Source organism: Aulonocara stuartgranti (assembly GCF_965226115.1).
Source record: "Aulonocara stuartgranti genome assembly, chromosome: 11".
Taxonomy (NCBI): Eukaryota; Metazoa; Chordata; class Actinopteri; order Cichliformes; family Cichlidae; genus Aulonocara; species Aulonocara stuartgranti.
Window position 1 is genome coordinate 18,454,888 of NC_138947.1, and position 8,927 is coordinate 18,463,814.

An 8,927-nucleotide genomic window follows, 5' to 3' on the forward strand; every position below is an offset into this window, starting at 1 on the left:
TTGGGGTCCTTAGGGACTAGTAAAGCGCTATATAAATACAGGCCATTTACCATTTTACCATTTAAGGTCTTTAAATCTAACAAAGTAGTTCCAGGTAAACAAATATATTGCCAAGGGACAAAAAAACTGTTAGATGATTCCTTGCTGGCCTTTTTGCATAACGGTATTTTGATATGACCCATCTGGTTGTGGTTACTTCTTGTAAAGAGCCAAACTCCTCTAATAATTCTCTTTCTGGCTGAATCACCACCTAATTCATCTTTAGGGCACCGTGGTAGCAATTTCGTTAAAATAAAGCCTCAATTGTTCGAAAGAGAAAAAAAAACTATTTTGGTCTTTCGCAATACCCATATTCAAATAACCAAATCGTTTACTCCCTGTGCTGATTAAAAACAATTGCAGCTTGTGAAAAGTCAGAAAAAGTGTCAGTATGACACAGTCTGTGCCAGTTCACATATTACTTCCAGGCTCTGAGTCAGCTCAGTTTCTCACAATCCACAACCTGAGCAATTCTGAGATGCAACTGTCAGCTTTTAAAAACAGGGAGAAATGCTTGCTAAGCTTGATGATTTGAGGAAGATTTTTTTTAGCATATAAAAGGAAATTGCATAACATTTAGTCTGTTTTTATGGTTATGAAAGTGTTCAGTTGTAAGAAAAAATACTTAAAATGCTCTACATTTAAGATCCAACATAACTAAAATACAAGTACTCATTTATACCATTAGACTGTTAGTGTAGCTGTATCATTGTTTAAGGCAATAGCTGGTTAAGGTAGGCTGAATTATAACAAGTGAATGTGCTGTTGTTTGATAGCATGATCTACATATGCTCATCATATGAAATCTAAACCTGAAATGTATCTGCAGCTAAAAAATTAATACGCTTGAGTAAAGATATTATAATTGCATCTGTTATACAGTAAAATCACAACACGCTGAAAATTGTGTTGTACATACTGTAAAGCTACTAATATAGTAATTACATTACAATACTTTTTCATAAAAAATATCTTGTGTTAAAAGATTTTATGGACTATAAGGCTGGTTTTCAATAGCTGCAAATCCTTCAACACAAATATGTGTGTTTACAATCTTGTTATTTTTGTGTTTAATGCCCACTTCGGTCCATCGTTTCACGTCCAGCTTTCCCACCTTATAAATGATTACATTTGGCCAGAAAGTGAAAACGCACACACTATGACACCACTATCAGTGCTTACCTTTACCGTCACTGTTAACATCAGGCCATCTGACACCTCTCCTAGATGAATATGTCTCTTGTCCTCTTTGTTGTGAACACAGCCAACCCAACTGAGTCTGAGATGATGAGCACGTAGGCAAGACAGCTGCCCGTGCCACCAGAGGGTTCCATGACCCCCATCCAGAGCCTATTATCACCTTCTAGCCATTTCTGCGTGGCTCGATTCCACACCATTAAACCCTGTGTCAGCATTAGGCAGGCATGAAATGTAGGAACCCAAGATGGGTATTTGGCATGAGGAGTTTAATAGAAACTCTGATTATGAACAAATCAGACGTTTAAAATGAGCCAAAAAGTCATAAAACATTGCACAGCTTTACAAGAGTGAACCAAATGGCAAGATCAGTTTGTTCATAACATTGCTAAGCATGTCAGCTGGGTCGTTTTTTTCTTCTTTCATGGAGAAGAATTGTAATTATTTGAAACCACTATATCATGGGGGCCAAATAACAGATTAGCATGGTGGTTGTGACTGACAAAGAAAAATAGTGTAGAATTTCCCTTTATTTGTTCTTTCTATGGCATTAGATTTGGAAATATATTAGAGAAGATTTGGCAAGTTTTCCATGGGCACAACCCACAATCTCAACTTTGCTTATATTTGTGGCACCAAGTAAGGGGAAATTAACAGGTTTTCCAACAGTATCAGATTTTTTGCCAAAAAATTGTTACAAAGAAATAATCGGCCAAAAACAAATTTTCTTATTTTTTGTGCTAAGTTTGGATATTTTCACAAAGCTGTTCAACATTTAAAGCTTGTGTACCCACTGGCCATTTCATTAGGCACACCTGTTCAGTTGTTTGTGTAAGCAAATATCTAACTGAGCGTTAAATTGAAGAAGAAAGGTGACTTAAGTGATTTTGAATGCAGCATGGCTGTTGTTTGCCAGACAGGCAGTCGTTAAATAAAGCTTCTTATAGCTGAGACAGTTGGCTAAAATTAAGCCAGTTCTTTCACTGCAGCACTTTGAGACAGTTATCCATGCCTGCCTTTGTTACCACTTGGCTGGATTACTGTAATGCACTTTATTTAGGGGTCAGTGCTTCATCCATTACTCATCTCCAGGGTGCAAAATGCTGCAGCTCATCTTTTAACTGGCACTCGAAATTTTGAGCACAATTTCCCTGTTTAACCTTCATTTCACTGGCTGCCCATTCCTTTTAGGACTCATTTTAAAATTCTTTGAATTGCTTTAATAAAAGCCCTCCATGACCGAGCCTCATCTTATCTCTCTGAGCTGCTCCAGCCTTATACACCCACCCGCTCTCTCGGGTCAGCTGATTAGCTGAATGTACTCAGCATAAACTTAGAGGAGACTGTGCTTTTTCTGTAGCAGCTCCCAAACTGTAGAAGGATCTGCCTCTAGAGATTAGGCAGGACTCTTTTCTGCCTGTTTTTAAATCACTTCACCTTCACCCTAGCCTGTTTTTTTTTTTTAGTTTATTTTTATTTTAGTTGTTTTTTAGTTGAATGTATGTTGTTTTATATATTTTTCTTAATATATGGCTGTTTTAATATTTATTTTATTTTTGATTTTATTTTTGCCATTTTGTTTTATCTATTGTTCTTAACTTATTTATTGTACAGCACTTTTGGTCTCGTGTTGGCTGTTGGACTTACTAAAATTGGAGAACAGAATAATTTTTAAAAAATGGTCTGGTTTGCTCAGTCTCAATTTCTGCTGTGATATCGTGATGGCATGAACAGAATTTAATGTAAACAATATATAAATAGCAAAGATATGTTGATTATTTGGAAACATCACATACTAATAAAATCCTGGAAAATGCACTTTAACTGTAGTAGAATCTAAATATTAGGAGTCAGGGGTTAGCTACTAGCTTGAAATGAAAACCAGAACAAAAAAAAGTATGAGTCAGAACAAACTGTGTTTTATAACTTGACATGTCAGGCACAGTATGCAATTTCAAGCTACAAGCACAAGGATTTATTCTTAATATTTTTTAGGTACTGAATATCAATTAAGTATCGTCATTAGCGCCAAATGATGCAATTACAATATCAGCTACAGATGAGATTTATAGGTTTTTCCCAGCTAAGCATCAAATAATATTGAAATCCTCTTTGCAAGAGATCCTATGATCATCTTTTGCATGTTGAAATTCTAATTCTTTTAAGTGAAAACAGCTTACTAACTATTATTGTCTTTGTTCCAAGAGATAGTTCATTTGGTTTCTGGAACCAAAAACCCTTCTGGTCTCAGCTCAGAAGAAGAAACCAAAACATTCTTTCCTTCCTTCTCTGTCTCTGCCCTGCATTCCCAATGTGCAAGAATAATAAAAAGAAGAAGAAGAAAAATAACAATATAAACATGAGTCTAATGTATATATTTTTAGTGTTCAGTTTCCCCAGCGGGGTGGCTTCTTCTACTAAGTTTGGTTCTTAAGCCCCTCTTTACAGGGGCCCTGCCAGTAGCCCAGACCTAAATAGACTACCCATATGATGCAGCAGGGCCTTCTCATAAAAGATGAACTCTCTCCATGCATGTTGCCCGCACCCACAACCCAGCAGCTGGGTCATTTGGAGTTACAACTATGAATGGTCTGCGTCAAGTGGGGGGTTGTTGGTGGGCTCTGGGTTTCCATGTATGAAGTTTTGATGACTCAGCACCTGGGAGATTTGGAAAATCCAGTTCTAAAAATGTAGGCCATCGTGTGAAGTGCCAAAAGTGTTACAGCAAGCGACCAGGCTGGCAAAGCAATTTTACTCCCTAATACAATTCAATCTATCATGGACAACAAGTGGTAAGACCACGAAACAGCCAGTGATGACTAATAAATGATAAGAAAGTGAACTGCATTGGGATCTAATGCCACATGACATCAAATACTTCAGACTTAGTTTCCTCTTTGATGATTCATCTCTTTTTGTTTTGCATCCTAAGAAGTAATATCCTATTCGAGCACAAAAGGTACAGCACAGAGCACAGCTGTCTGATGCTCTTGTGAACTATGGTAACACGTTGGCAAGTCTGAGAACATTTTGCCCCAGCGATACTATAAAGCAGATGTTGTGCTGTGATTCAGCCCTTTCAGAAACTGACACGTGAAATTTCCATCCCTTCTACTGTGAGAAAAAATGTTTCAGCACAGCATCAAAGACTTTTTTTCCACTTTCATATCATCTAATTAAAGACACATACAAATGATCAGACTGAAAGAGGAAGTGTCTTCATCATTTTCATTCGTTTACTTCTGGTAAAGATACGGGGCTTAAAGCTATGACTGTCGTACTGTTCATCTGGGGAGGAAACTATTCCCTCCTGCATTTGTTTATCTGAAATGCACCTGGAGCTTTATGGTGGATAAGAGAAAAACACTCCAACTTCCATCACACCTGCACCTTCTCAAACCCAAAGGAAACATCCCTCAGGGCAGCTAGATGCCCAAAGGATGATCTTTATTTAGGAGAGCAGCTGAGGCCGCCGCTCTCCATCCACAGCTTGGCACAGTCCCTGACAGCCAGAGTTTGTGATGTTGTTAACTCAATAAAAAATATTACAAGCTCTCAAATCCCCAGCTGCAATCAACAGGACTGTTTGTGTTGAGGTAGGAGGACAAAGACTTGACCTGCTTTGACACTCATGCACGCACCGGGTAAAATTAGTACTTGTGCAAAGCCACCCAACCTTTACTGGCTCATCCTCCTGAACTGTCACTCAGTGTTACAGGCTGTCAACGGTTTCAATTACAGTTAGCGTTCCAGTGGAGCACTGGTAACCTGAGAACATAACCGGGAGACAGGCAGCGTAGAGAGCGGCTACATATTCCATCATAAAACGTGCATATATCACATAAATACACCTGAGAAGTTGTTCCGCTTTTTTCCCTCATTGCTTTTCACCCTCCGGTGGTTTAAGAGATATACACAAAACCCATTGGAGATTAGAAACTGCAATATTAAGCAAGAGCTAATGCAACCATGCGTATAACTGAAGTTCAGTGTATCAGTTTTAGTATAGTGCTTTATTTAAAGGCCATTTCTAGAGAAACAAATGCTATCTATGGGTGTATAAGGGCAATTGGCATGATCTGAATTATTTTTATTTGTTGATCTTTTCCTGATGGCATTTAAGGTCATCTTAGTAGCTGTAACTTAATCATAGCAATGAATGTGTGGCGTATTTTATCTTCTGGAGGTAGAACCCTAGGGCTCATGGCCAGACCCTTAAGGTCACTGTGGCAAATGAGTAACATAGAGAGCTGAGGCATCAGAGTTCAAGTGAATGTTTTAGCTATAACAGCTGTCATTTCCTTTAATAATTCTTCAGTATACATCTACTAATGCTTGTTAGTTTCTCTAAACATGAGAAAGACTTAAGATCATATAATTCAAGGCAGGAGTACCTAAAACCTTCTGCTTTTAATATTGCACAATGTTTTGTTTGAAAGCAACAGCCCCACTTGGAGTAAATAAAATTGAATCTGATTCATTAAGTAAAGGCAGATGCCTGCTGCAGGGTTCCCATCAACTTGCACTACTATGAAGAAGCAATAGCAATAGTGCAAGTTGATATGAAACTGTTTGTTCCTGGTTTCCTAAAGGAACAAACTGTGTGAAAATAAAACAAAAACAACGTTTCCCATAATGAAATAATTTAGGCCAAAAAATGGGATTCAGCTGCTTTTAACTTCTCCAAAACTCTTCAAAAAAAAGGAATTCAGGAAATGGAGGGCAACAGAGGAATGCTTTTGGAAGACCACAATGACTCACTTTTGGTGGAAAAAAAAAGAAAGAAAGAAAGAAAGAAAAGAAAAAAAAAACAGAAAAAAAAACTTTGCCATGTCTGCTCTCTTTGAGACAGGGAGAGTCAGTGTGACCGTGTGGCATACATTTCTTTTGGAAGAATTTTATTTTACACTATAAAAATATTTTCAACTTCTGGATCTTTGCTGTGTGTTTTTTATAGTGTTCTGCATGAACAAACCAGGCTCATGCACACTTTATGTTGTTCTAATTTGCTGTTTTCCAGCCTTTTTGGTGTATTTTATCTTTTAAAATTTTTCCAGGATGAATATATGTGTTTATTCTACACTGCCCAGCTTCTCACTGCCTGCTCAGTTATAGAAGTGGTAACCTGGGAAAAGTAAAATGGGACTTTTCACACTCAGTAGAAAATGGACCGATGTAGTAAGGTCAAAGTAAAACCCACAGCATGAACTCTAACAACTGTGTCAACCTCTGTTTTGCCAGTAGACACTGTGTTTATGGACAACACTGCTTACTCTTAAGTAATACATATGTTCTGTTTGTTGTCATTTTTAAAATTTTGTCTTGGGTTTTTGGGCAAATTCATTATGCGGAAATATTAACGGGAGGATTTAACCTTAAACAAAAGTATATTTTCTCACTCATGTTGCATGTCGGCAGCACGGTGGCACGGTGCAACGGTGCAGTACAAAGACATGCAATTAGTGGGGATAGGTTAATTGGAAACTCTAAATTGGCCATAGGTGTGAATGCGGGAGTGACTGTGAGCGCGAATGGTTGTCTATGTCTATGCGTTAGCCCTGTGATGGACTGGCGACCTGTCCAGGGTGTACCCCATCTCTCGCACTAAGACAGCTGGGATAGGCTCCAGCGCCCCCCGCGACCCTGAAAAGGATAAGTGGAAGCGAATGGATGGATGCATGTCACATGTCAACAAGCCATGAAGACAAGGTTTCATGTTCTAAGATTTTAGAACTTTGTTTGGGGCATGGAGTGGAAATGTTCAGTTAAAATTATAAAACTCTTTCACAGTTAAAAGGTGAAAATCTTTCAGCATGGCATTTAAAAACATACCATTACATAAAGCAGGGGAAGTACAATGCTCTTTGGTACAGTCCATAAAACAGCACTCATATGTTGGCTGTGAGATGGGACCATGTGTTATTGTACACAGTTGTCAGGCTTCATGGATGACACTGAATGTAAACATAATTGTTGTTCGTTTAGAAAAGAAAAAGCAGTTTCTAAACGAACATAACATTTCACTGAAATGTTAAAGAAACCATTTCAGTGAAAACTGTTTACAGTGTGTTCTTTGACTCAGTAGGAAAAACCTCACATGCAACACATTGGGCAGATTTTTTTTCTGCCGTGAGCAACACAGCAAACATTTCTATTCCCTCTTCCTTAACGGTAGAGCTGCAGAAATTCTCACAACTTGTGCAGAAAAGTCCAAAACCACCTGCACAGTTCAGTGCCATGTTTTTTCAATTTACATCCAGCAACCGTTCCAACTCTTCTGCTGTCTTCAGACATCCAACTTAAACCTTCTGCACAGTGTGTGCCGAACATTTAAACTCAAGCTCATTTAGATACTTTCCACTCTCATTAGTAGTCTCTGCTGTTGTTGTTCCATTTACTTTGGCTACATTAATGTGTCATGTAGCTGCTGCAGATTATTAGCTGGAGAAATAACTGAGGTTTCTTTCAACGGTGAAAACTCCGACAGCAACTAAAATAAAATAAACATGAAATTCTGCATCAACTGAAGCTTTACGCAGTGTACTCTAATGCAAATATCTGTGCCACAAATTTGAATCATGTGTACCCCCCTTCCGCTTCACATGTTTTACATACATCTGCTACATCCTTTTATGTCCTGTCCTCTTAAAACATCCAGAGCACATTGTCAGTTGACGAGTGTTTAACAGCTACAGACTGTGTGGTTTCTCCTGTCCAGATTAACCAGCGGAGCAAACCTCTCTTCTTAAAGGCATGTCAAGACATTGCACCAGTTGCTGGTGAAGAAACGGAAAATTGCGTTTATTCACTTTGCTTCCAGGACATTTGCAGACTGTTTAAAGGTTGAATGCAGCCACCAGCTGGTCACAAGCCCTCGTTTCTGCTTCTGAGGGACGCTGAGTGATTTGCAGGGTAACTTGCAAATTCAGCAACAGAGTTAAGCTACCTTTACACAACGCTGCTGAAAGATCACCATTACTCACCATATAAAGTAATTCTCTGGAGTCACTGAAAGAAACATGCATAATTCAATAAGTCCTTCTAACAGCTAATTTTAAATCTCTGCAGTTGAAATGAATTGAGCAATGTAGTAGAAATTGCTGACTGTACAAGTCAAATGCTTCTGTTGCTGAAAGCATAGCAACCAAATGTAGATGAAGACTGACACAAGGTAAATAGAGACGAAGAGTGATCCACAAAGAATCCTTTTAGTCAGCAAAGAAAAGAAAATCTGGCCTAAATAATCACCTTGGAGGATGTACACATACAGCAGCGCCTGCTTAAACCTCTATGTTGATATTTGTCAATCAGCTGATATTCAAGTTGATAATTTTCCGTGTTATGCTGGGATTTATTTGTTTCCGCTCCCCTCCAACTCCTGTCCTCATATGACTTTGTATTGGCTGTTGATGAGAGACATTACTAACAAGGGACTGACTGTGGTTTGTTAGGACAGAAGGACACCAGTGACTTTAATTAATGTCACATGTCTCAGTATGATAAACTGAATGAAAAAGAACTGGCAGTGTTGAACTACTGGATGTCTTTCATATGGAGCAAAAAGACTCCCAGATAATGCTAAAAAGCCCAGAGACGCGCTCTTCAGGTGGGCTGGGAGAGTTTAAATGCTGAAAACAGTTTGGTCAGTTAATTTCTGTTATTGGTGTCAAAATCATTTTCAGAGTAGCAAC